Source organism: Phacochoerus africanus, chromosome 10 (genome assembly GCF_016906955.1).
Source record: "Phacochoerus africanus isolate WHEZ1 chromosome 10, ROS_Pafr_v1, whole genome shotgun sequence".
NCBI lineage: Eukaryota > Metazoa > Chordata > Mammalia > Artiodactyla > Suidae > Phacochoerus > Phacochoerus africanus.
This window is the reverse complement of record NC_062553.1, coordinates 45162989-45189370: the sequence shown is the minus strand read 5'-3', so window position 1 is coordinate 45189370 and position 26382 is coordinate 45162989.

Genomic DNA, 26382 nt, shown 5'->3' with positions numbered 1-26382 from the left:
CAATTCGACCCCTAGGCTGGGAACTTCCATATGCTGCAGGTGTGGCCCTAAAAAGAAAAAAAAAAGAAAGAAAAAAGAGAGAGCATAACAATGTTTAAGCTAATTGAATATTCATATTTATAAGCTCTTCTTATGAAAAATCATGTTTTCTGGATTTTCTGAAGAAAATGTAAGAATTTTACTTGTTTCAGAAAAACCATTTAAACCATTTAACTTCAAACCATTTTAAATTAAAATTTAAATTCACAGGGCATTTATATTGAAATTCATTATCCAATTATATTTGGTGAACCTTACTTTATTTCAAAGATACATTTTAAAATGTTGGTGATTAAGCAGCTATAAGAAAGGAAGGACAGAGATAATTTATGATTCTAAGTAAAATAGTTGCTCTTACCAAAAATGTAATTCTTAGTGTCAAAAGTGATACATAGTAATATTACCATGAAATTCACATTGCAATGCTCCCTGTGGCTTCTACGATATGGAAAACTTTTCCATTTCTAACTGAGCTTCCATTTCCTGTTTTATTCACAGATTTATTCCTACTGACTCTTGGACTATCCCTTATTTCTCTTCTAAGAAAGGTAAGTTTCATTATGTCCCTTAAGTTTCCTTGTTTTTCCTCTCTTTTTCCCTCTTTCTCTTTCCAGTAATGACTGGAGTTCACTCTCATGGATTGGGGTACATCTCTAAGGTTGTCTTGTAGTCAACAGGCTAACATTCCCTCAATGTCTAGCCTGGTATTTTTATCTCCCTGTCAGACATCTGCATCAGAGCATCCATGGATGACCCAAGAATCACAGCCATCAATGTATCAAAATTCTATCTCCCCATTCCCAGAGCTCCACCACCACCACCTCCATCATGTGGTCCCAAGAAGTTGCTGGGTCCAAAGAACCTCTGTAGGATTTTTTTCTATTGAGCCTCTCCTTTACTTTCCTACTAAATCTCATCGGGTCATGGCCTCAGCACTCGTAAACAGGGCCTTACCTTCTTATCTGTCTCTATTTCTTTCCTGAACTTATTCCCATGAAATCTATCTTCATATCATAGCAAGGTTGATCTTGAGGAAGTATGAATGACTAATCCAGAATTTTTTTTTCATCCCACTTTGAAGGTATGACAATCAACGTAACAAAATGAGCTCATCATCTTGTCCTGAAACTAGTTTCTTCCTTTGCATTCTCTACCTCATGTGACTGCATCAGCAATAGAACATAACCTACATATTTGTTTTGTTCCTTGCTGTGTGCTAACCTCCTAGAAGAGCATTAATCATCAGGCATTAAGTGAATATTTTTGGATGGATGAATGAATGACATCTTCTTCCTCCTCTACCACAGTCATGGAATTTTGTATATTTTATTCTCTAAATATTTATCCCTTCTCCTTTCTATGCTTTCTACCATCTCCTCATTATTTCTTGCCAGGGTATATGTCAATAATCTTCTTACTGATTATAATTATTATAATGGTGATAACTACACCATTTCTCTGTTAAGAACCTGACAATGGTTCCTTGGGACAATGTCCTGGATTTTCAGCCTTGAATCTAAACTCTCTGTGATCTGCATGCACTAGTTTGCAGTATCATAGTTGGCCACTCCTTGTATTAACTTTATATTCTGCCTTTTTAAACTTACAGTCTTCCTCTCATCTACTCCCTCCCAACTGTCTCAATTTGTCCAGGATGGAGGGAGTTCCCAGAAAACAGAGTTTTCAGTGCTTAAATTGGGAAAGTCCAGGGAAAACCAAGACCACCCAAACATACTCTAAACTTGCGCCTTTAGGCTACAAGTCACCTCTCCCTGGAATTCTATTTCTCCCCCTCTTAGTTTGCCTAAGCCTCACAGATCCTTTAAAATCATATCAAGAGTACTGAAATAAGACCCCTTCATTAACCCTGGGCCAGAATGACCAGTTACTTCCTAAAGCTCAAAATGTGTCATGTTTATTTTCAAATTCCTAGAAACTCTTGAAGGGTCCAGTTTGTGTTAAGCAATTAATTAATATGTAGTAAATGAATAAAATAACTTCTAGCAGAATAAATTCTCAAATCTACAGTTTGACTTTCAAGATCTCCACAAATAAGCCTAACCATTCATTCATTTCAATTTGTTTCATTAGACTCCATGTAACTTAAATTCAATTTAACCAAAATTTAAAAAATATTTACAGTTTTCCAGGTTTAATTATTTTTTTGTGTTACTTTTGGTTGTTTACTTCCAATGGAACCATTTTCAAAATGTACCATATTTTTTTTTTTGCCTTTGCTATAATACTGTCCTCAGAAGATACTTCCCTGCATCCCTACCTGTCCTAATTCACCGTATTTGTTAAGGTTAAGGTTGACTGCAACTTCCACCATGAAAACTGATTTGATTCTCAATCCAAAATATTTTCATTCATCATTCATAGTTTCTTTAGTCTTACACCTAGCTTGGAAAATTCTCACCCTCTAGATCCTTTGGAGTTGTATTACATTATCTGTTATCTTTATCTTTTCTTCCTTATCAGATTGGAAGCAATTATCTTTGTATCTTCATTGTTATATAATTCAATGCCTGGTGTATATTTTGAACTAAATATTTATGTTTTGAGATTATAAATTAAGAATGTTGCATGAAATTTGAAAACCAAATGAAAAGTGAAAGTGTCTGCTCCCATTGAAGATGAAATTATTGTGCTGCAAATGATCTGGTGAAAAGTAGGCAGATGCAAAAGCCTTTTACTTTAATTTTTCTAGGTGTGAATTAGGAAATTTCTGGTATAGGTCACTAAAAGTGATCTTGACAGCAAGCTATTTTTTTATTTATTTCAAAGATTAATTTACACAGAAAATTCTTTATGATTATTTAGCTAGTAAAATTCAAATATACTTCCTTTGAATTTAAAATTGTCTTAGCTTAATAAATTTCTGTATCCTCTTTTATAAACTGTTGCCATGGGAACAATGTTGCAGGCATTTCATCTTCCTCTAAATGTCACATCTGCTTTCATGCTGTGTATAAGGACATCTCACACACACACAAACACACACACACACACACACACTCACACACACACGATAAGATACACACATGTTTACTGCTTATAAAGATCAAAGTTAACACTTTATAATGTGGATATACTATCCTTTACACTAGTGGCTATAATATTTGGAAATTAATTGGGGAGAAGTAGGACACTCTTGATTAGTAAATATTTAAATGAGGTCATTTACATTCTGAAAATAATGAATGATTTTTGTTTTCCTAAGATGTTATGTTCCAGGTTCAGCACATGGCCACATAGTTCTGTTATTGTGAAGTGCTTTGTGAACTCACACCTGCCTTTTAAACTTACTCATGTGAATAATTGCTCTTTCAAGTAATGTCAGTTCTATCAAAGCTTCACTCTTTCTTGAATTCCTAGTAGAGCCTTTGTACCTTTCTCACATACAATGAGATGACGGATTCTATCCTTTCACCCTCATCCTGCCATATAATTATGTTCTTAATCCCTTTCTTAAAGACCTTGACTTAGATGTTTATTTTCCTTGCAGACAAAGACTATGTCATCATCACCAGGTAAAAAGCACAGAAGAAAGACCCAAAGATTAGATGCGGAGAAATCCTGACAGACAGTGATTCTGTTGAAATATGAGTTTTCCCCATTCAGAGGAATCAGCAAGGATTAATATCCCCAGGGCCTTTTCTTTAAAATCAACTATGTGACCAACAGTACTGATTCATATCCTCAACCTGGGTCAGCAAATCTGTTATCATTCAATAGTCTGTCTCTTATCTGGCAGGTGCCCTGGAGTGACTCTTGTGGAATGTGAGTGCTGTGTCTTTCCCCATGGCCAGCTCCTGCTGCAGGGTCAGGATGGCCATGAAGAATTTAGAAAAGACTGTGTATGTAAATTCACTCCAAATTAATTATTACTTCTCTGAGTGGCCTTCCGAGTAAAGGGAATTAATGATGAGCAAATTTATTTACTTGGAAAACAAACGTTATCTGTACACTTTTTGAGGGGGGGATGAGGAGATGCGATGTTGAGGAGATGTGATGTTAAGGAGGCGTGATGTTGGATTTAAAGAGTATTTGACACAGTAGACAAGGTAAAATGGAACCAAAATCATAGCAAATCAAAACTTGGAAGCATCACAAACAAATTTAAATAATCCTTAGTCGTTCAGTGGCCTACTTATAAATGGGAGGATCATGGAACAACATGAACAGGGCATGAAGGAAGGGCAATGTGTAGCCTTGAGAATTGAGAAGAAATTGGTGCCAATGGCCCAGATGACAAGTGAGAAGTAATTTCTGGTTAAGACAATATCCTTTCAGATAACCTTTCAGATATATTAAATTTTACGTGCTCAGGAAACATCTAGGGAGGTCTCTTTAGCACACAGTTATAAAAGCAAAGGTAAAGTTCAAAAAAGAGGTTAGAAGATAAATACAATGGTCAACTACAATCTATTGAAATTTGAGACCATTGTCTCCTGAAAGAGGATGGCACTGAGATGGATAAGATGATAGAATAGAGGTTGCTGAGGAAATAAAAGACAACAAGCAAACAGACAAAAAAAAATCAAAGTCTTGGGAGTATTTATAGTGAAATAAAGGGAAGAAATCAGAGTGAGGAGGAAAAAAAAAGTACAGTGTGATGGGGTCAACGCAAGTTGTGGAGCCAGGTAGAAAGAAAAGGGTTTGTTAACTCCATTAGTTGGAAGATAAAGACTCATTAGCGATATCTGGTAATACTTTGGATATCAGATTTAATGGACTAAGAGGGAAAAAATATTGTATGGGGCTATAGGTTAAGTGAAGGAGCAAGTGCATATATATTATCATTGGAAAAAATTTCTAGTGAAAAATAGAAAAATATAACAGACTGTGTGAGTAGCAGAAACTGGAAGATCACAAGGTTTTGTAATGATCAATTGAAAATACAGAATTTTAATTTTTTTTTGGCCACACCAATAGCATGTTGAAATTCCCAGATCAGGGATTGAATCCAGGCCCCAAACTGTAACCAGAGCCACAGAGGTGACAATGGATCCTTAACCCACTGAGCCACCAGGGAACTCCTAGAATTTTATCCTTATGTTTTAAATTTTTGAGTCCTTTTCTGCCTCCAGTTTGTAAATAGGGTGTTGTCTGATTAAAAAATTTTTTTGTATGACTTTGGCCATTCTAGCACAGATATTTTTTGTGAGGGACCAGCTTTCATTATATCATAATGTGGTATATTTTTATGATGACTGAAACAAGTGTTGGTGCGTGGTCAATGTACTGGGGATTGAAGGCTGCAGAGATAGACAAGGTTTCCAAGTACATCAAGTCTAACTGTGTCAATCTAAGATATTTTAATGGTCTTACTGGCCAAGAGTGTCATCCTCACTGTACTTTACTGAAAATACATTACTTATTCATACCTCGGACTTTCTTTGATGAATCTATGGATGAATTTATTTTCTTTTTTTACCTGTCACTTGCTTGATATTCAGCCTTTCATTTTAAGAATTCCAGATTGTTTTTCAGTGAGAATCCAGCAAACATCCTAATTTTACTGGGGAAGAGATGATCTTTGTGAAGACATCTCTATAATCTCAACACAAAAATCACATTGAGGGAAGATAAAGAAGAGCAGAGAAAGGAAGGAAAATGTCCCATCTTTCCCCCCCTCATTTAGTTCATAGAGTGAACCAGGTTTTAATTAACATCAATTAAAATTTTTTCCCAGGCTTCAGGCACCTGAGAGAATGAATCATGGATATCATCAGTTCTTTGGTGAAAGATTTTTTTTTTTAAAGCTTAAAAAATGGCTTTATTGAGTTGGCTCATCATCTCTGCAGCCTCAAAGCATCTCCCTCCCCTCTTTGAAGCTTCCATCAGGCGTCTTGCCAGGTGCTAGGCAGACTCGTCCCTGTGGTCAGATCCTCTGCTTGTGTTTGTGCCTCAGGGCAAGTTTCAACACTGATAGATCAAGTTCTTGGTTGAGCCAGTCTTTAAAAAGCAGGCAATTCATAAATGAGCTATTTCAGCCCTGAGAAAGAAGTATTGTTGGATTGTTACTTATGGAATGTTCTGCTGTTCAATTCTCTACATAACATATTTTGCATGGTTCTGGGACCCTGAATTATTAACTGGATTTATAGAGAAGGAATGAAGAGTCAGCAATTAGATAAAATTTTTTGCTTTGATGGATCCAGTCTGACAAAGAAAATATTGAAGACCTTTAAAAAATATACTGTTGGAGAAAGTGATTCATAAGTTTGTTTTCTAAGTCTGTAAGTCTCTTTCTGTTTTATAAATAAGTTCATTTGTATCATTTTTCTTTAACCAAAGGGGATGTCGGAGGAAGGAGGTAGAGATATATTAGGAGTTTGGGATTAACATATACACATTCCTATACATACAATAGATAACCAACAAGGACCAACTGTACAGCACAGCGGACTCTACTCAATATTTTGTAATAACCTACAATGGAAAAGAATCTGACAGAGTATATATATATCACTTTGATATATATATATATATGTATCAGTGATATATATATATATATCACTTTGCTGTACACTTGAAATAACAAAACATTGCAAATTAACTATACTTCAATTTAAAAATAAATAAATAAATATCAAAAAAGTGTGATTCAAAATTCATGTTGTAAATATACATTACATACATTCTGACAGTCCTCCACTGTGTGTGACGAGAGAGAGGGGAAAATCCCTGATAGGGAATAATCTATGCTTTTGCGTCTTAATGTAGGAGATAGAAGATTCCTGGAATGTGTTTAAAGGTTAACATGTTAATGAATTTAAAAATCAGGAAAATAAAATGAGCCACACAAAAAAATTCTAAATAATATTTTGCTTGAAATACCTTTTAAAATTGGAAAACAGGTAAAAATTTTGGGAGGGTCATTAAAAGGAATGAAATGAAATAGAAATACTTGGAGAATTTGTGGGAAGCATTAGGTAAGTCAAAGGCTAAATCCTACTTTGTTTTACTAATTCTTTTGAATTTTAGAAACATTTGTGGCTTTAAATCTCTGCATGTTCTTCCCAATGCAAGTGCTGGGGAAACCAGATATTTGTTAAATTCCAGACTGCTGGGTTCTTAATTTTTTTCAAGTTTATTTTGCTATTCTATTTTCTATAATTGTGAAAATTCTGTTTCATTTTTACATATGTAAAAGATCTTAAACCTGGTGGGGTTAATTCTATGGAGCTTCAATAATTTTTTTTTATAATAGATTCTATAGTATGCAGAGTATTTATTTTTGTTTTAAATTTTCAAACACTGTCATTGTTGCAGTTGAGTTGCCGTCACCTTTGAGTAGTGACTTGACAGGTTTCAGTTATGAGTTGTGCTCTAATCACAAAAATATGTGTCATGAGGCAGGGTCTTGCCAGTAGTATGATGGATTTTTAAAGTCCAAATATTTTTAAAGAAAACAAAAAAAATATTTTCAAATATACCAACATTTATTGAAGGAATCACCTCTGCATTCTATTACTAGTTGTTTTCCTTTATTCTCATCAGCTTCTTATGGTTATAATTTTTTGAAAATTTTCAACACTTTGGAACTTCCCAAACTTTTGAACTAAGACATAATATTTTTATTCCAGTCACTGGAAACTTAGTGGTGAGTGTTAATTTGGGTATTCATCTAAGATTAGTTGTAAGATTTTAAGATTCTAAATAAATCCTTGACCCTAAAGAGCACTGTTTTTCTTTGTTTGTTTGCTTTGACAGTAAGTCTACTAAAGGCTTATAAAAGGAAATAAATCAAAATGAAAAGAGGAAATTTGCATATTTAAAATTTTTTAATCTTTTTTGGTGATGTTGAAAACTAAAAGGCAGCAAATTTCCAGTACAACTTAAAAGTAAAAAGATGTTTTTATCACTTATAAACTTTCTTTTTTTAGCCACAGTATCTTCTGGCTTTTATATATTTATACTCTTCCACAGAACCTTTCAGTGCATTTTGTTCATTGGATTTCTTTGATTCTTAGCTATTTTTCTTGTGATTTAAACTTATTGAGAAAATTGTTGTTGCTTGGTTAACTAACCATCTCTGTTTCATCATATAAAGTTTCTGAAACTATTTAAATTTCTACATTGCCTAAATTCCAGACTTGCCATCGCAATTTGAGTGAAAATATGAAAGGTTTTTAGAGTCCACAAAAATCTCATGAATAACTACTCTGTTCAAGGACTTTGTTTAAAGCCACAGATGCAAACAGAATAATAGTCACTCAGGAAGCTTATAATGTGTGTAGTTGGGGCATTGTGTCTGAAATACAAGTCAGGATAGGCTAACTGCCCATTATGCAGGGATTTTTGAAATGGTTGAGAGGATAAGAAAAGACAAATCTAAAGGAGGTGAAATTTGAACTGGTGGTCTTTAGACATAAGGAGAATTGACATGATGTCTGGGAGGGAGAGGAGGTAGAAGGGATTCCTGGGAATGGATGAAGCATGAGTAATGCCTCAGAAGAGGCAGATAACAGGGGCATACTCCTAGCTAATCATAACTGGATTATTGCATATTCACTGGGGATCAGTGAGGTAGGAAGCTGGGAAAGGAGGTAAGTCCACCCTGAAGAGGACTTTAATATTTGACTGCATTCTCTCAAAGGGGTGATGGAATGTCCTTAAGGAGAGATCTGATAACTAAAAAATAGTAAATGGGCATTTGTGATTCCAGAGGATTAGAGCAAAAAGCCCTGTAGGCAAGAAAGCAGTTTATGAAGATTTGCAATAAACATTGTGGTTTAAGTGGAATTGAAAGGCACTGTGGGCTTTTCCACTGTATGGATGCAGCCCAAAATGTCATAGAAGATCAAAGGCTTGTGCCTTGGTGGATGGGCAAATAGAGGCATCTTTGAAAGAGCCAGAGGTCAGAGGAGGGGTGATCTGGGGTGGGGTAGAAAGTGAAGCATCATCTTTGGTTCTGTGGTCTCCATGGTTGCATGGAGGCAGACAACATCTAACATTCTGTTCTAACCACAGGGCTTGGGATCAGGAGAGAAGTCATCAGGACTGGAGATATGGATTAGTGAGTCATTGCCACAGATGAGACTGCTAAAGACCTGGAGAACAGAGGAGAGAATGAGCAGTAGAGGATGGAAGAGATGCATGAGCTGAGAAAACAAACCTTAGAGATGTGTTTCAGTGGGAGAGGGAAGGACAAAAGTGGAATTCCAGAGCAACTGAAAAAGAAATGTCAACATTGCATGAGGAGAAAAATCAAATGAGTCTGTTGTGAAGGTCAGGAAGAATGAACCACAAAGGATGAGCAGAACTGGGAGAAGGCTTCTGTCCTGGAGGAGAGGAAGTTGTGGGCGTGTTAGTAAGAGGAGTTTCAGAAGACAAGCAAAGAAGACAGATGACAAGGAGATGATGAAGGGGTAGGAGGTGGGTGGCAGCAGTATTGGGTGTATGTATCTTGTAAGTGATTTGACTGTGGAGAAAAGAGAAAACTGAGTGACAGCCTAGAGGGATATAATTAAAGGATCATATGAATCTGCTTATTGGATGGACACAGCTGCAGAGGAGAGAAATCAATAAAGAAGAAAGTGTGGCATTAGAAGATGGGAGAAACAGTATAACTGAATAGCAAACTCCTTGAAGAGGGAGAGACTCAGAGCACAGCAGCTGCGCTGTTGGTCCGAGCATCATTTCTTTTTCAAGAACCAGTGTGTGAAAAAAAAAAAAAAGAACAAGTGTGTGTGTATTTATATTTGAATAAATGGTGGTTTTTCCTCTTGAGTGTTGATTCTATGTAGATCAATCACAGCAAAGTAGGGCTTACGGTCTTAAGGTTGGGTATTCTTTTAAAAGTTTTTTGAGGGTATTGGAAGAAGCATTAATCCCAAGATTATGCAGAAAGTATATGTTACTTCTTCACTTTGATCATTGTTATTTTTCTACTTAATAATTGTTATGCTCTTCTGATATGATCAAAATAGAATAAATTACTTTTTAATGAATCCCAACAGTGAAGAGAGAGATTGCATTACTGAAAGAACTCTTGATTTTTTTTTCCTGTTTGTTAATTTTGGCCAGACATCAGTTAATTTTCACTTCAGTTTGTTTTGTGGGTATGCCCTGTGTGGTTTTGTGCACTTTCTAATTTTTTAGAATGGATGGAGTCACATATTAGCAACATTAAAACAATTAGCCATATTTTATAATTATTCACTTAAATATGTACTCTACATGTATATATCTGTACAGATACATATATAGATATCCAGATGCTATATAACTTTGTACATATAGAACCATACAATCTATCATAACTGTCAATTTAAATTATACAGATTCAGTATCAATTAATTTTTCTTCCAAAATCATTTACTTGCTATGATCAAAACTATCATGATTGATCAGAAAATTGCTATTAGATGTGTTAGATTTTACTAGAAAGTTTTTGACATTTGGCCATCAGAAGTTGCAGCACACACTCAGACACCCACAGATTCTTAAAATTTGATGATATATTAAATCAGATCTAAAATAATTTCATTTCTTAACTTTGACTAACAAATGCTTTAGTACTCTTGCACATTCCAAAAATAATATTTAAATTTGAAAGGAGAGGATGATTGAAACATTAACATTAATAGGATCATCACAAGTAACTGAATCAGTAATGTTTCAATAAGTGGTCAGGGAAATGCCTTCACCACCAGAAGATTTCTTCCACAGGGTGAATCGCTGCTTGCCAACGTAGTTTGTTTGTAATTTACTTGTAGGGGGAAGAGACATTTGTTTTAAAAAAAATCTTCCTTGTGTTAAACCTAAGCTTTGCCTTAATTTTACTTCAGGAATTTCTTGTGACTTCAGAAACAGCTGAGGGGAAATCTAATCCGCCTTATAACAACTGTCTGTCTAATGACAGCTATGTGGTGTCACTGAACTGTTCTCCAGGTTAAGTAGCTCCTTTTTTGGAACCTGTTTCTCTTACAATGCTGTCCTGTTATCTCACCACATCAGTGATGCACCTATCTGCAATGCACCTTTCAAATGGCAGTTTCTAAAATTTGATGCAAAACTCCATGTTTTTTATTTTTTTTTATTTGGTGTTCCTCTGGGCACTGCTAAAGTCATTCTTGGAAAGTACTTTGAAGGGAGGAACATTGAGCTGTCAACTCAAGCATGACTATTAATTCCTGTGTCTTCCTTCTAATACTTATAAAGTTGTGGACCTGAGAATGCAAATCCCGATAGCTATTAAATTCCAATTTCCTAGAGCTAACCATTTGTACAAGACCATTGAATATTTTTGCTCCATCTCTGACAACTAATAAAAAGGTCATTGAATATGGCCTCTGGGCCAAATACAGCTCAACTGCCTGACCTGTAAATAATGTTTCATTGTAACACAACCGCATTAATTTTTTAATCCATCACCTGCAGCTGCTTTCACGCTATAAGTGAAACTCAGCAAAGTTGAGTGTTTTTGACAGGCTGTTATTGAAAGTGGGGTCCAGTTGCCCACTACTGTAAAGCCAATAAAGAGGCAAGGCTGGAAAGAAGTGCAATTTATTTCAGAGGCTGGCCACCGGCTCCCCCTCCAAAGGCCAGCTCCCCCTACTGACAACCAGTTTGAAGGGAAAGTTCAGGGGTGTATAGACAGAGGGAGGGGCTACATGCAGAAATAGCACAGTCACTTTGGACAGTCATCTTGAAAATGGTCATGCCTTGGTCTGACCAGTGTCATCTTGATTGTTTTAGGTGCATTTAGTCCTCAGTTCTGGGGTTGGTTTGTTCTCATTTCTTAGAGGCCAGGTCTCAGAATTGTGGCAGCTTAAGTCAAGGCTATAGTCAGGTCATTCTGTAGTTAATCTCTTCCATCAGGTGGAGGTTTCACTATCTCCAAAAGAGCTCAAAGGACATGGCTCAGAATATTACCTACAGCCATGAGATATATCTATCTATCAAGATAATAGATAGATAAAAGCCAATATTTATCTATTATCTGGAAGAGGAACCAAAGGTGCTTGACTTTGCTTAATGATTAAATTATTATTTGGTCTTCTTTGGCTGTTTTCCTTTGCTTCTGAATTTTCTCACTTCTCCGATTAAACTTCTTCAGTTAATAAACTTTTTCTACAGATAAGAGGCAAGTGGAGGTCATTGGGGGGGGGAGCATAGGGTCCTACTCCATTTTAAGATCTACAGAAAATAAACTATTTTTGCTATTTTGTCATTTATAAAAAACACTTTCCCAACCCTGAGCTGGTATGTCAATCATCCCATCTTTCCTGAAGACTTAGTGACAATGCATTCATGTCTTCATGAAGACCATGGATGGGAAGGCTAGATTGAGTAGGACCCCTAGAGGGAAAAAGACAATAATAAATAATCATTATTTCTGTGTGAGAATTTAACCTGGCTTGTTTTCTCATTTTTTGCTGTCCTGTGAAAGGCCTTGCTGGAATCCAGGTGCACCCTCTCTGCCACACTCCCGGGCACCCCAGATGATGACAATCTAGACATAGGAAGGTGTGTGCTAAAAGAGCTTCTCACTCAGCCCATGCTTGTGCTTAGAACTCAATGTTTTTTCTTTTTAAGTGCCCATACTAGCTCATTTTCTTCCACAAATATATTTCTCAGAAAACTAGTCCTTGTTTAACCTTGAAGAAAGGACTCCAAAGTCAAATAATTTGCTGAAATACTGTATTCTATACACTCCTTTTGGAAACACCAGACACTTTAGCATCTTAAAGGGTATGAAAGATTCTACAGTAAATATATCTGTCAGGATAATAGTTATCCTCTGAGAGGTGGGGCTAGTGATTGTATTGCACAAAGGGAGCTTCTGAGGCTTTTGATCAGAACTGAGTACATGGGTTTGTTCAACTTATGAAACTGCAAATGTATAGGTATATTCCCCTTGCCAACTGAAAACTTAACAACTTGTGCACTTCTACAAATGTATGTTGCACTTCAGCAAGTATGTGTAGGAAAAAAGTTATTTTCATGATAATACATTATAAATAGTAATTCATACAAAAATGTAAGAATTTCTTTTGATAGCATTTTAATTAAAGTTTATATTTAATGTAAACAATGAGAAAGAATAGGTTTTGTTTTTAAATTACTTCTAGGAGTAACTATCTCATGGATAAGGTAAAACAATATATAATTTATAAATTTTGATGCTAAGATTTCCTTAATATTAGCAAAACTGACATTTTCTTAGAAAGCCACATCTTTTCACATTTGAAAGATGATACGTATAGATTGTGTTATTTGCAAATTATCAGGTTGCAATACCTTAACAAAAAAATACTTTTTTTGCCTTATACAGTCATGTAGAAATATATCTGTAAAATAACTAAATAGGGTTTGATATAGCTTAAATGACAGCCAAGCCCAGTGCATGTAGTAGTAGCTAAAAAAATGCTATAGTAATAATTTATTTTCCAAATTTTTAATTTTCAATCTATTTCATAATCTAGGAAGACAGAGCATTCAAACACCATTAAAGATCATATTTTGGAGGAGTATTATGATTCCTGGGAATCCCAGATGCCAGTGAAACCAGACAATTGTGTTATGGACTCTGCCTCTGAATGTCCCCAAACCTATCACTGAGAAGCTTCAGTAGGCAAGGGTTTCTTTCACTTTATCTTCATTTTTTAAAAAATCATCAACCTTTTGATATTTTTTTCCATCTACTCCTCAGGTCTTATAACAGGCATTCATCATCCCATATGTCAGAATAAACATTTATCAATATTTTATTTCACTGTTGCACTGATATTGCTAAAGGCTACTTCACTACACTGTCCTTAGCCACATCCTTCCACAAGAGAACAGCTGTCTTAAGTTAGTGTACAGGTGTAACTCACTTTGTCTCACTTCACTTTACCACACTTTACAGATGCTGCATTTTTTACAAACTGAAGTCTTTGGTCACCATTTTTCCAATAGCACCTGCTCACTTCATGTCTGTGTCACGTTTTGGTTATTCTCGCAAATTTTCAAACTTTTCTCTTATTACTATATTTGTTATGGTTGATTGTGACCAGTGATCTTCGATGTTAGTATTCTAATTGTTTGGGGGAGGGCATGAGCCACACAAATAGAAGACTGTGAACTTAATCAATAAATATTTTATGTTTCTGAGGAGTTCCCATTGTGGCTCAGCAGAAATGAATCTGACTAGTATCCATGAGGATGAAGGTTTGATCTCTGGCTTCCCTTAGTGGGTCAGGGATCTGGCATTGCTGTGAGCTGTGGTGTAGGTTGTAGAATTAACTCAGATATGGTGTTGCTGTGGCTGTGGCCTAGGCCAGCAGCTGTAGCTCTGATTTAACAACTAGCCTGGGAACGTCCATATGCCAAGGGTGTGGCCCTAAAAAAAGTAAAAATCCATACAGCATCACATAGCTGTCCCCCCATCACACTCCCCATCCTCAGGTCTCCTTCTTCCCTCACGCAACAATACTAAAATAAGGCCCATTAATAAGCCCACAAAGGCCTCTAAGTTTTCAAGTGAAAGGAAGAGTCCTGTATTTCTCAGTTTAAATCAAAAACTGAAAAGATGAAGCTTGGCCAGAAAGGCATGCCAAAAGCTGAAACAGGCTGAAAGCTAGGCCTCCTGCACCAAACAGACAAGTTTTGAACACAAGGGAAAATTTTTTGAAGGAAATTAAACTGCTCCAGTAAACACATGAATGATAAGAAAGCAAAAAGGCTTATAGCTGATATAGAGAATTTTTAAGTGTTCTGGATAGAAGATCAAATTGGCTATAGCATTCCCCTAAGCCAAAGCCTAATCATAGCCAGGCCTGAACACCCCTCAAGTCTATGGAGGCTGAGAGAGATGGGGAAGCTGCAGAAAAAAAGTTTGAAACTAGCAGAGGTTGGTTCATGTGATTTAAGGAAAGAAGCTGTCTCAATACTAAAAGTGCAAGGTGAAACCACAAATGTTGATCTAGAAATTTCAGCTTATCCAGAAGATTTAGCTTAGAAAATTAATGAAGGTGGGTCCACCAAACAACAGATTTTCAATGTAGACAAAACTGCTCTCTGTTGGAGGAAGACATCATCTGGGACTTTCATAGCTAGAGAGAAATCAATGCCTGGCTTCAAAGCATCAAAAGACAGGCTGACTCTCTATTTGGGGACTGATGCAGCTTGTGACTTAAGTTGAATCCAATGCTCATTTACTATTTGAAAATCTTAGGGCCATTAAGAATTATGCTCAATCTACTCTGCCTATGCTTTGTCAATGGAAAACAAAGCCTGGATGGCAGCCCATGTATTTACAACATAGTTTACTGAATATTTTAAACCCGCAGTTGAGGCCTTCTGCTCAGAAAAAAGAAGATTCCTTTCAAAATATTACTGCTCATTGACAATGCACCTGGTCACCTAAGAGCCCTGATGGAGATCTGCAAGGAGATTCGTGTTTTCATGCCTGCTCACACAACATCCATTCTGCAGCCCATTGATTAAGGAGCAATTTTCACTTTCAAGTCTTATTGTTTCAGAGATACATTTCATAAGGCTTTTACTGCCATAGATAGGATTTCCCCTGATAGGTGTGGACGAAGTCAAGAGAAAACCTCCTGTTAAAGATTTACCATTCTAGATGTCATTAAGAACATTTGTCATTCATGGGAAGAGGTCAAAATAGCCACATTCATAGGACTTTAGAGGAAATGGATTCCAAACCTCATGAATTAAGCTTCAGAGTTCAAGACTTCAGTAGAGGAAGGAGCTGCATATGTGATGGGAAAAGCAAGAAAACTAGGATTAGAAGTGGAGTCTGAAGATGAGACCGGATTGCCTCAATCTCATGATAAAACTTTAACAGGTGAGGAGTTCCTTCTTCTAGATGAGTAAAGAAAGTGGTTTCTTGAGATGCACTCTACTCCTGGTGAGGATGCTGTGAAGATTGTTGAAATTAGAGCAAAGGACTTTGAATATGACATCAACTTAGTTGATACAGCAGCAGTGGGGTTTGAGAGGATTGACCCAATTTTCAAAGAACTTCTGTGGGTTAAATGCTATCAGCATTGCAAGCAGAGATGTTGTTCAAGAAAGGAAGAGCCAATCAATGCGGCAGACTTTACTGCTGTCTTATTTTGAGAAGTTATCACAGTCACCCCAACCTTCAGTAACCACCACCCTGATTGGTCAGTAGCCATCAACACGGAGGCAAGACTCTCTACCATGAGAAAGATCATGACTCACTGAGGGCTCAGATGATGGTTAGTATTTTTTATCAATAAAGCATTTTTAAATGAAGGTTTTTAAATTTTTTTTTAGACATAATGCACATGCATTATGCACATGCAATAGAAAACAGTTTACTGTAAACATAGCTTTTATGTGCTCTGGGAAACCTTCAAATTCCTGTGACTAGCTTTACTCAATATTTGTTTTTTTCAGTGGTCTGGAACTGAACTCACAGTATATCAGACTGTCTGTATGTCTCTCCATTCTGATATCTATGTATGTCCCATGAGAAATAATTGGCATCATATTGACCTTGGTTTTTTGTTTTGTTTTGTTTTTGTTTTTTGGCTACACTCTTGCCATGCAGAAGTTCCCTAGCCAGAGATGGAATCTGTGCTGCAGCTGCAGTAACGCTGGATCCTTAACCTGTGCCACAAGGTAACTTCCTTGACTGTGATTTTTTTTTTTGAATTACAAGAATGAATCATACCTTATCTGTGCTTGCTATTCCCTGCCCCTCATTTGTGTCTTAAAGATTCCCCCAAGGGTGCATGGCTATTCCTACTAATATCAATACATATATGGATAGTGCAGCTGTGACCATTGGTTTTGATTCCCGTAAAACTTACAGAACCAACATTACCCCATTTAACTGCTTTGTAATAGTTCAGCTTAATAATAAATCCCACTTTGTATAATATATCCCTTTGTTTACTTACAGATCATTAGATTGCTTACGGTTTTATACTTTCACTAAGAACATTGTAATAAATAATTGACCCTGGTGTACATACATGACAATTTCTCTTGGCCCAGAGTCTAGAATAGAGATCCAAATGGAATCCCAGGGCCATTTTAGAAGACAGCTGTCTTATTCCTTTCTGCTTCCTTCTGGTCTGGGTTATTTTACCAGATTCCAACATGCCTGAAGCCAAGATATGCGCTCAATAATCCTTGTGTCTTTTTTAGTACAATATCTGACACAGAAAAGGCCATATTCAAGCATCTTCCTTTTCACTACTTGGGTGTCAGTGGATAGAATTCAGGGGGCTCATGTATTACATGGGAAAAATTACATCAGTGTTTTTTCCTAAGCTCTAAATTAAATTGATTATTTCAATCATAAATTTAGGTTTAAAAAAGTAGTATTACCAGGACCTGTGATTTTGTCACCAGCAGAAGGCAAGTATATTTTCATATTACCTTATAGCTGTTATAGATGTCTCAAATTATATCTTATATTTACCACTACTTTAAAATTGTGGTAGTTATTAGATCCATCCATGTAGCATTTTACTTAATGTCTTACTGAGAAAGTATGAATATTAAAACATCAATATTTTAAAAATATATTTTAGTAAATGTCTCTTATTATACTTGGATTCTTTAATCATCCTCTGCATTTTTATGCATTATCCTGAGAAGGAAATCTTAGGGTATATAAGAGATTTATGATACAAAGAAGGTGAAGAACTCCATTAACTCTGTGTTCTTAAACTTTCCTTTTGCTCTTTCCTCTCCCTGATAGACCTTTCTTTAACCTCTCAGTGTACCCAGAAATGTCATGTCCTGAGAGACAATTCACTAGTTGAAAATGAAATGAGGTCACTTTAGCCTGATGTTCAACTGTGTTCACTGAAAGCCCAGATCTCCTTAGAGATCATACCTCTTCATGTGTAAGGAATTCTGTCCCATACTTCAAAAGATCACATATGGCTCTCAAATATAGGAAGAAATAGAAGGAAATCATGAAGGACTCAATTTCCTTGGTAATTTCCTTCCTCAAGGAAACTGTTTCTTATCATCATCTCTATTTGCTCATTAATGTCTTCAATCTTCATTCTGATCATTTCAGGTGGATATCATTACATTCCTGAATTCTTCTATGATTTAGGATTTTTAAATTAAACTAGATGGGTGCATCTAATTGCAGTGATTCAGTTTAAAATTTTTAAGTCTCTTTATTGCATAAACGACATAAAACTTTGTGTATGTTTAAGGTTTATGCCATTTTACGTTGATGCATTTATATATTAAAATATGATTGCTGGTTACAGTGATATTTATCCCTGTGCCTAGTTATAGTACAACACTATTAGTTATGTCCATTATATGGTGTGTTGCTTTTATATGACTTATTTACTACTCATTACGAGCAATGATTTAATTTTAAAGAATATATTTCTCAGGGAGTTCCCTGGTAGCCTAGTTGTTAAGGACCTGATATTGTCACTGCTGTGACTCAGGTCACTGCTGTGGCATAGGTTCAGTCCCTGACACAGGTTCTTCCACGTGCCATGGGTGCAGCAAAAAATAAATAAATAAGAATATAGTTCTCTCCCATCCACCACAAGAGATATTTCACCTTCTTATGCTAGGCCAATATATCTTCCACTACTGATGCTTAATACAAGCAAGATTGTTTCAGATAGTTTTACCAGGAGAGAGTGTGTAGGAAACAAGGTCATCCTTTCAGCAACCCTTAATTAGAAGTTTTCATACCATCTTCTTGGGAAATTTGGCAAAGATTTAGCTTTGATAACTTGGTAGGGCTTTGTCTGTAAATAGACTGCATGTTTTGTGAGTTCAGAAATTTGCAGAAAATATGTCTCCTGATGTATCTCATTCTTGCACCCATGTAGCCACAGGACCCCACACTTATCACACCACACTGCTTTATCCAGGGTCCCTTTCACCCATTCGTTCCACTGATAACATTTGTGTTAGATCTGTGCTCTCCAGAGAAACAGAACCAAAAGGACATATTATAGAGGAGAGATATGTATGATTTACTAACATATGGTTTATTCTAGGGACCTGGCTTATGTGGTTATGGTGGCTGGAGACCCAGGGGACCTTATGGTGTAGCTCTTATCCCAGTCCAAATCCAAAGGCAGGAGATGACTGATATCCCAGTTCAAAGACAGTTAGTTAGAGGGTGTGAATTCTTCCTTACTCAGGCTTTGGTTCCATCCAGGCTCAGTATTAGATCAGGATTATATGAGGGCCCCCACTTTAGAGAGGGCAATCTGTTTCACTTCAATTCAATTCAAATGTTAATCATCTCTGACACACCCTCAGAGATACATCCAGAAGAGTATTTAACCACATATCCAGATACCCACCCCCACTGCACCTTTCATGGTCCACCCAAGTGGACACATACAATTAACCATCACACATGATGATCCTTGTGCCCTTTAAGATGGATTCACCATTGGCAAATATGCCTGTCCTCAGTTTCTTAGAGAATCTCAATATCCGCCTTTGTACTCATTATTTTTCTTTTGTGAGACATAGAGCTTACCTAGTTTCCAGAACTTTCCCTTGAAGTCCAGTCAGATCTGAGGTGTAGAATCTGCACACAACACAGGGGAAATCCAGGGGTTCTAGCTCTCCACGGAGAATTCCTACAGTTGCTGCTCTGTCCTTCCTCCTTTAGGTTCTTCTCACTAGATACGACACTTTGAGCCCATATATAGTTTGCCATTTACTCACTTTGCCCTCCACATTCATTTAGGATTTTGGCTTCTGGTGTATTTATTTTCCTTTCTTGTGATGCCTCATACCCATTTCAATGACTTTAATGTCCTCATATATGAGTAGTACTAGTGCCAAATTTACAGGCACACCTTGGCAATATTGCAAATTTGGTTTCAGATCATCACAATAAGTAAATTTTACAATAAAGTAAGTCACATGAGTTTTGTTTGTTTGTTTTCCAGTGTATAAATTAGGAGGTTAAAATTAGGTTTAAGATTGAGAGTAAGATTAGGAGTTTAAGATTAACAGATACAAACTACTATATGTAAAACATATAAACATCAAGAACCTACTGTATAGCACAGGGAACTAGATTCAATATCTTATAATAAACTATAATGGAAAATAATACGAAAAGGAATATGTGTGTAATTGAATCACTTTGCTGTACATTAGAAACTAACACAACATTAGAAATTAAATATACTTTAATAAAAAATAAAAAAGTATACTTATACTAAATTGTAATCTATTAAGTATGCAGTAGCACTATGTCTACAAAAAGGAATGTATATACTTTAATTAAAAAATACTTTGGAGGAGTGTCCGTCGTGGTGCAGTGGTTAACGAATCCGACTAGGAACCATGAGGTTGTGGGTTCGGTCCCTGCCCTTGCTCAGTGGGTTAAGGATCCGGCGTTGCGGTGAGCTGTGGTGTAGGTTGCAGACGCGGCTCGGATCCCGCATTGCTGTGGCTCTGGTGTAGGCTGACAGCTACAGCTCCGATTCGACCCCTAGCCTGGGAACCTCCATATGCTGCGGGAGCGGCCCAAGAAATAGCAAAAAGACAAAAAAAATATACTTTGGAGTTCCCATCGTGGCTCAGTGGTTGATGAATCTGACTAGTAGCCCTGAGGTTGTGGTTTTGATCCCTGGCCTTGTTCAGTGGGTTAAGGATCTGCCGTTGCCATGAGCTGTGGTGTAGTTTGCAGACGCGGCTCCGATCCCATGTTGCTGTGGCTCTGGCATAGGCCGGTGGCTACAGCTCCAATTAGACCCCTAGCCTGGGAACCTCCACATGACTCGGGTGTAGCCCTAGAAAAGGCAAAAAGACAAAACAACAACAACAACAACAACAACAAAACCCAAAAAACTTGGGAGTTCTCTTCTTGGTGCAGCAGAAACGAATCCAATTAGAATCCATGAGGATGCAGGTTCCATCCCTGGCCATTCTCAGTGGGTTGGGAATCCCATGTTGCCGTGAACTGTGGTATAGGTTGCAGACATGGCTCAGATCCCGCCATTGCTGTGGCTGTGGTGTAGGCCGACACCTGTAGCTCAGATTTGACCCCTAGTCTGGGAACTTCCATGTGTGGCCTTTAGGGTGAGGCCCTAAAAAGCAAAACAAACTAAGAAACAAAAACTTTATTACTAAAAAATGCTAACCATCACCTGAGCCTTCAGCAAGTTGTAATCTTTTTGCTGGTGGAGGGTTTGAAGTATTATGGGAATTATCAAAATATGAAAGATAGACATGAACTGAGCAAACACTATTAGAAAAACATTGCCAATAGACTTCCTTAATGCAGGATTGCCACAAAACCTTCATTTGTTAAAAAAAACCAAAAACCAAAAACCAAAAAACAATATCTTTGAAGTGCAATAAAATTAAGGTATACCTATATTATGCTTTTTCAGGTTGACATTTTATTCATAGCCAGTCTTAATAACTCAGATTTGTAGTAGTTCCTGAATATTGCTGTTTGTTCATCTGATCAGTTTAAGAAGTTAGAAACTCTAATATGCTGAGCTTTCATCAGAGTCTTCTGGCATTCCAGATCTTCCTCCTCAATTCTTTTGACACCTGTTCTTTGGTATCATTCCTCAGGACCTGCCTTTTTTTCCACCGTCATTGGTAGACTTCCCCATGACTGATCCAGCTGATACATTCTGAATCATAAATTCAGTCTCCTTATTGCCAACATCTTCAATGCCTTCACCCTCTAGGTTTTCAGAACACTTTCCTAAAACTCCTGAACTTGAATCACTCCAACAGCTTTCAGTCTTTGCCTCTATATATGGTATATTGAGCGATGTTTAAGAAAAAAGCACATTTCTAATGTTGACTGTGTCTCTACAAATATATAAACTAAATTGGCTGAAGAACCAAGTTCAATCTTTTAGCAAAACATAAAAGGAATCTATCATGTGACCTCTGCTTACCTCCTTTTCTAGATATGTTTTTCCTTAAATACCTCTTCATTTTCCTGTTAAGAACAATGGGTGTGAGCTGTTGCCTTAATTGCAAGCCAACAAGTCAGCCTGCCACAGTTTCATGAACATTGGCAGAACACATGAGACTCCTGGTGTAGGGTGTGCAGTGAAATATTTAACCTTGCCCAAAAAGAGGACTGGCTTTTATTCTCAGTTACTGGGAGGCAATCTCTAAGCTCTTGGAATGTCCTGTTTGAAAAAGAGTATTTTTGGGAGTTTTGCTGGCTGGTGTGATGATGTGATTTACAATGGGGATTTGGGTCTTGTGGTATCAGCTAGAGCCCTGGAGGGGCTGCAGACTTAGGCTGACCATGAGAACAGTCAACTGTGTCTTTATGGTGGACTCGGCTCATTAGGGCTCAGCTGGATGTACACTGTGTGTATTAACACACTTCGATTTTGGGAGGAGTAGGCAGACCATTGACTCCACTGGGAGAGGACAGCTAGAAGCTCTGTGTCTGGAGGTCTTGGATTCTGCACCTCCCATCTCTTCCCTTGGCTTATTTTAGTCTCTATCCCTTTGCTCTATGAAACCATAAAAAATACTTTCAGTGAGTTTTTTGAGTCTTTTTAGTAAATGGTCACAATTAAGGGTGGTTAGGACCCCTGAACTTTGTAGTTGCCTCAGAAGTGATGCTGGTAATGTGACCTGTCCTCTAATTATGCAGTGACAGGAAGGTTAGGTAGAACTCATGGCATAGTAAGAAGGATGCATTTCAAGGATGCATAGGTCTCCTTTGGTTCCCAAGTCCCATACAGACAAGTGGAGGGGTCCAGGTGCATGCTGGCCTCAGAGAGGGCTTGAAGCACAGTGGAGGAACCTGAACTTGGGGAACTTTAATACTGAAATATAAATAAGCCCACCCAGAAAACACTCTCTTATCTCTACAAACCTGCCATTTGCTGTGGAGGGAGTCACTGCCTCTATCTTCCAAGGTTATTTGCTACAAATTATCCTGTGTCTATGTTTTGCTCACACTCCCCTTCTGTCCAAAATCACTGATTATTGTGATGAATGTTTTTCATCTTTCCAGATTCTTTTCAAGCATATCTTTCCAAATATTGCTCTTTTTTTCTTTTTTTTTTAATGTTTGCACCCATGGCATATGGAAGTTTCTGAGCCAAGGATTGACTCTGAGTCACAGCTGCAAACTATGCCTTAGCTGGGACAATACCTAATACTTTAACCCACTGTCCTGGGCTAGGGATTGAACCTGCGCCTCTGAAGCGACCCTAGCTGCTGAGGTTACTTTTTTTTTTTTTTTTTTAGGGCTGTACCTCCAGCATATAGAAGTTCATAGGCTAGCAGTCAAATCAGAACTACAGCTTTTGACCTACACCACAGCCACAGCAACGTGGGATCCAAGCCATGTCTGCGACCTACACCACATATCACTGCAATGCCAGATCCTCGACCACTGAGTGTGGCCAGGGATCAAATCTGCATCCTCATGGTTACTAGTTGGACCCGTTTCTGCTGTGCCACAAGAGGAATGCCTTGAAGTTGGATTCTTAACCCACTGCACCACAGCAGGACCTCCAAAGTATCTCTCTTAAACCCCTTTTTCCATTTGCCCCTCATTACTAAGTATCCCTCTCTGAACCCTGATTTACCTCCTGAAACTTTTAGCATAACAATGGCATTTCTCTCTTACCCTGGCTTGTTTAAATGACTTTTTCTCTGCTGAAACATACATGGACTACTTTTGATGTGTCTTTCTATACCTTGGCTAGCATTGTTCTGCTGCAGAGTAGTTACTGGAAAATTTGTTGAAATGGAGAACCATTCCATATTCTGATAAAAAATCATTTTTATTCGATTCAGAAAGTTTAGTAATTAAGGGTAGGACAGACACAAGTTAAGTTTGTTCTGATTTTTCCAACAACATTCATGTTATTAACCAAGAAAATAAAATTTTTTAGTGACTCAAGACTCCATGTTATATCTATGGGTCCTTTTTATGGTACCCAAAGAACGCAATTCTTAGAATTTGGTTCCATTACACCTCACTTCCAGGAATCCAGCTGTTTCTCACCCTCTCCACTTCTACTACCTGGGTGGAAGACATTATTTTTCACTTGCCTCACTTAATAGCCTCTGTTTGTCACTTTGTATCTGCCTTTGCTCCCTGAGTCTCATGGAGCAAAGAGTGATTATGTAAAAGTTTCCTCTGTCCTTCATGGTAAAAGCCAAATGCTATATGAAGACCTCCTTAAAACTTTGGCTCTGTCTGTTTTCCTGCCTGAAATCCTTTTTCACCAGTTAATCTGTGAGAACAATTGCTAACCCTAAATGTCACCTGTTTCTCAAGGACCTGCTTAGTGGGATTATCCTGCACACTGTTAGAATTACAAATGATGCCCATACCCCAGGTACTCTTGACGTTACTTACGACTACTTTGGCTTTTTGTTTTTTCCATAACAGTTATCATTTACTAATAGATTCATTGTTTATCATGGGTAGGCTCCTCCAGAATGGAAGTGGCAGGAGGGCAGAGATCTTTATCTGATTTTTCCATGGATGATTATAGTGCACTCTGAAAGAGTGTCTGGCACATACTAGGTAGTCACTTAGTATTTTTTTCCGTGAACCAATCATTGAAAAACTTGGGCATATTTATGTAATTGTCATTCTATTCATTTCCATTTGGAGGAGGGGACATGGAGGGATGGGGTGAGGACAATGGTGGATGAGAGCCCACTGTTTTTTGTTTTTCCATTTTAGGGCTGCACCCACAGCATATGGAGGATCTGAGGGTAGGGGTCTAATCGGAGCTATGGCTTCTGGCCTGTGCCACAGCTACAGCAACGCCATATCCGAGCTACGTCTGACCTACATCAAATCTCACTGCAAAGCCGGATCCTTAGCCCACTGAGTGAGGCCAGGGATTGAACCCACAACCTCATGGCTCCTAGTTGGATTCACTTCTGCTGCACCATGACAGTAACTTTGAGAGTCCACTGGGAAGGCTGAGTTTAAGGCACATTCTGTACAATGTGAAATTCCAGGCATGAGAATATTAACCCACTTACTTCCCTCTGAGGCCCACTTGATGTGGAGGATGTTAATGTGTATGAACCTACATGAATCATCCACCATGTGTTTGGGTAGCTCTTGTCAGAACAGGAGAAAGGGACAATTTTTAAGCATATTAGGTATGCTTTTCATTTTTATATTTAGTATTAAGAGTATTCTATCTCTTAGTTACATACATATAATATATAATCTTAATTTTATTTTCTTTTTAAAATAATTATGTATTAGCTTAATTAATTTTTCTGTAAGGCAGGTTATCTAGTTTGTGCAATATTCAAAGCTGTCACTTTCCTTTCCTTAGAAATCACACAGTCTGGTTCTTATCTTTGCTCTGATAACCGAAGGAGAAACTAGAACAGAAATCTGTCTCTAGTGAGCAGCAACAAGACATAAACAGGGTGTGGTTTCTATGGTATTAATCTGCCTTTGGGTGTTTCAAAGCAGGAAGCATAACTCTGTGATCTTGATTTTTGGGGTATGTGTTTTTCCAGGGATAACACTTTGGAAATATGAAGGTGTGTGGTTGTAAGGGTGGCAAATATTTTTGATTCTTTAGAAATGCATTTTTATGATAATAGGTAACTGACAATTTATGAATCACTTAGCCAGAATGTGGATGATGTTTTATCTATTTTATAGTAGTGAGATTCATAAATATTTCCTGTAAGATTGACTCAATGATTTTTTAAGTTTTTTCTCATTCTTTTTTCAAGAAAGAAATCTGATTAAGTTTTTACCATCACAGGCATTTTCTAAAAATAAGGTTTTCTTTCCTTTTCTTTCATAAAATGCAACTTCATAATATTTTTATGCCTCTTTAAAAAGTTTCATCAACAGATGTTTCATTTATTTTCCCATGATACACTGTATTTTGTAATTGGATAAATTTTTGATTTTTTTCTCTGCTTAGAGTGTTCCTATATATCTTATTTGTAAAGGACAATGTACCAACTTTCACTGCACTGTGCATATTCAAATATAGAGTTAATCTCCTTCAGGAATAAAGCCAAAAGATAATATTATAAGCAACTCCTGATATAAGGCCAAATGGAAATAATGTTCAGCAGTTTTAGCAACAAGTTTGTGCAGGAGTGTGTTCTGCAAACAACTTGGTATTTAGATCTAATGAATATTTCCTATTTGGAAAGTAAATTGCTGAATATGCTTCCTGGTACCATCTTCCTAGTGCCAGAACATGACATGTTTTTCCTTTGAAAGCTCGCTCATAAAGAGATCAGTGCCTTCAAATCAATTTGAGCTAATCCTTACATGCTGAGTTCCTTTATTGCTCATTAGAGAAGAATAAATATTACATTTCATGTTATGAAAATGAGCCTCTTCGAGTTCCTTTTCTTGTCAAATGCTTTTCTCCTTCC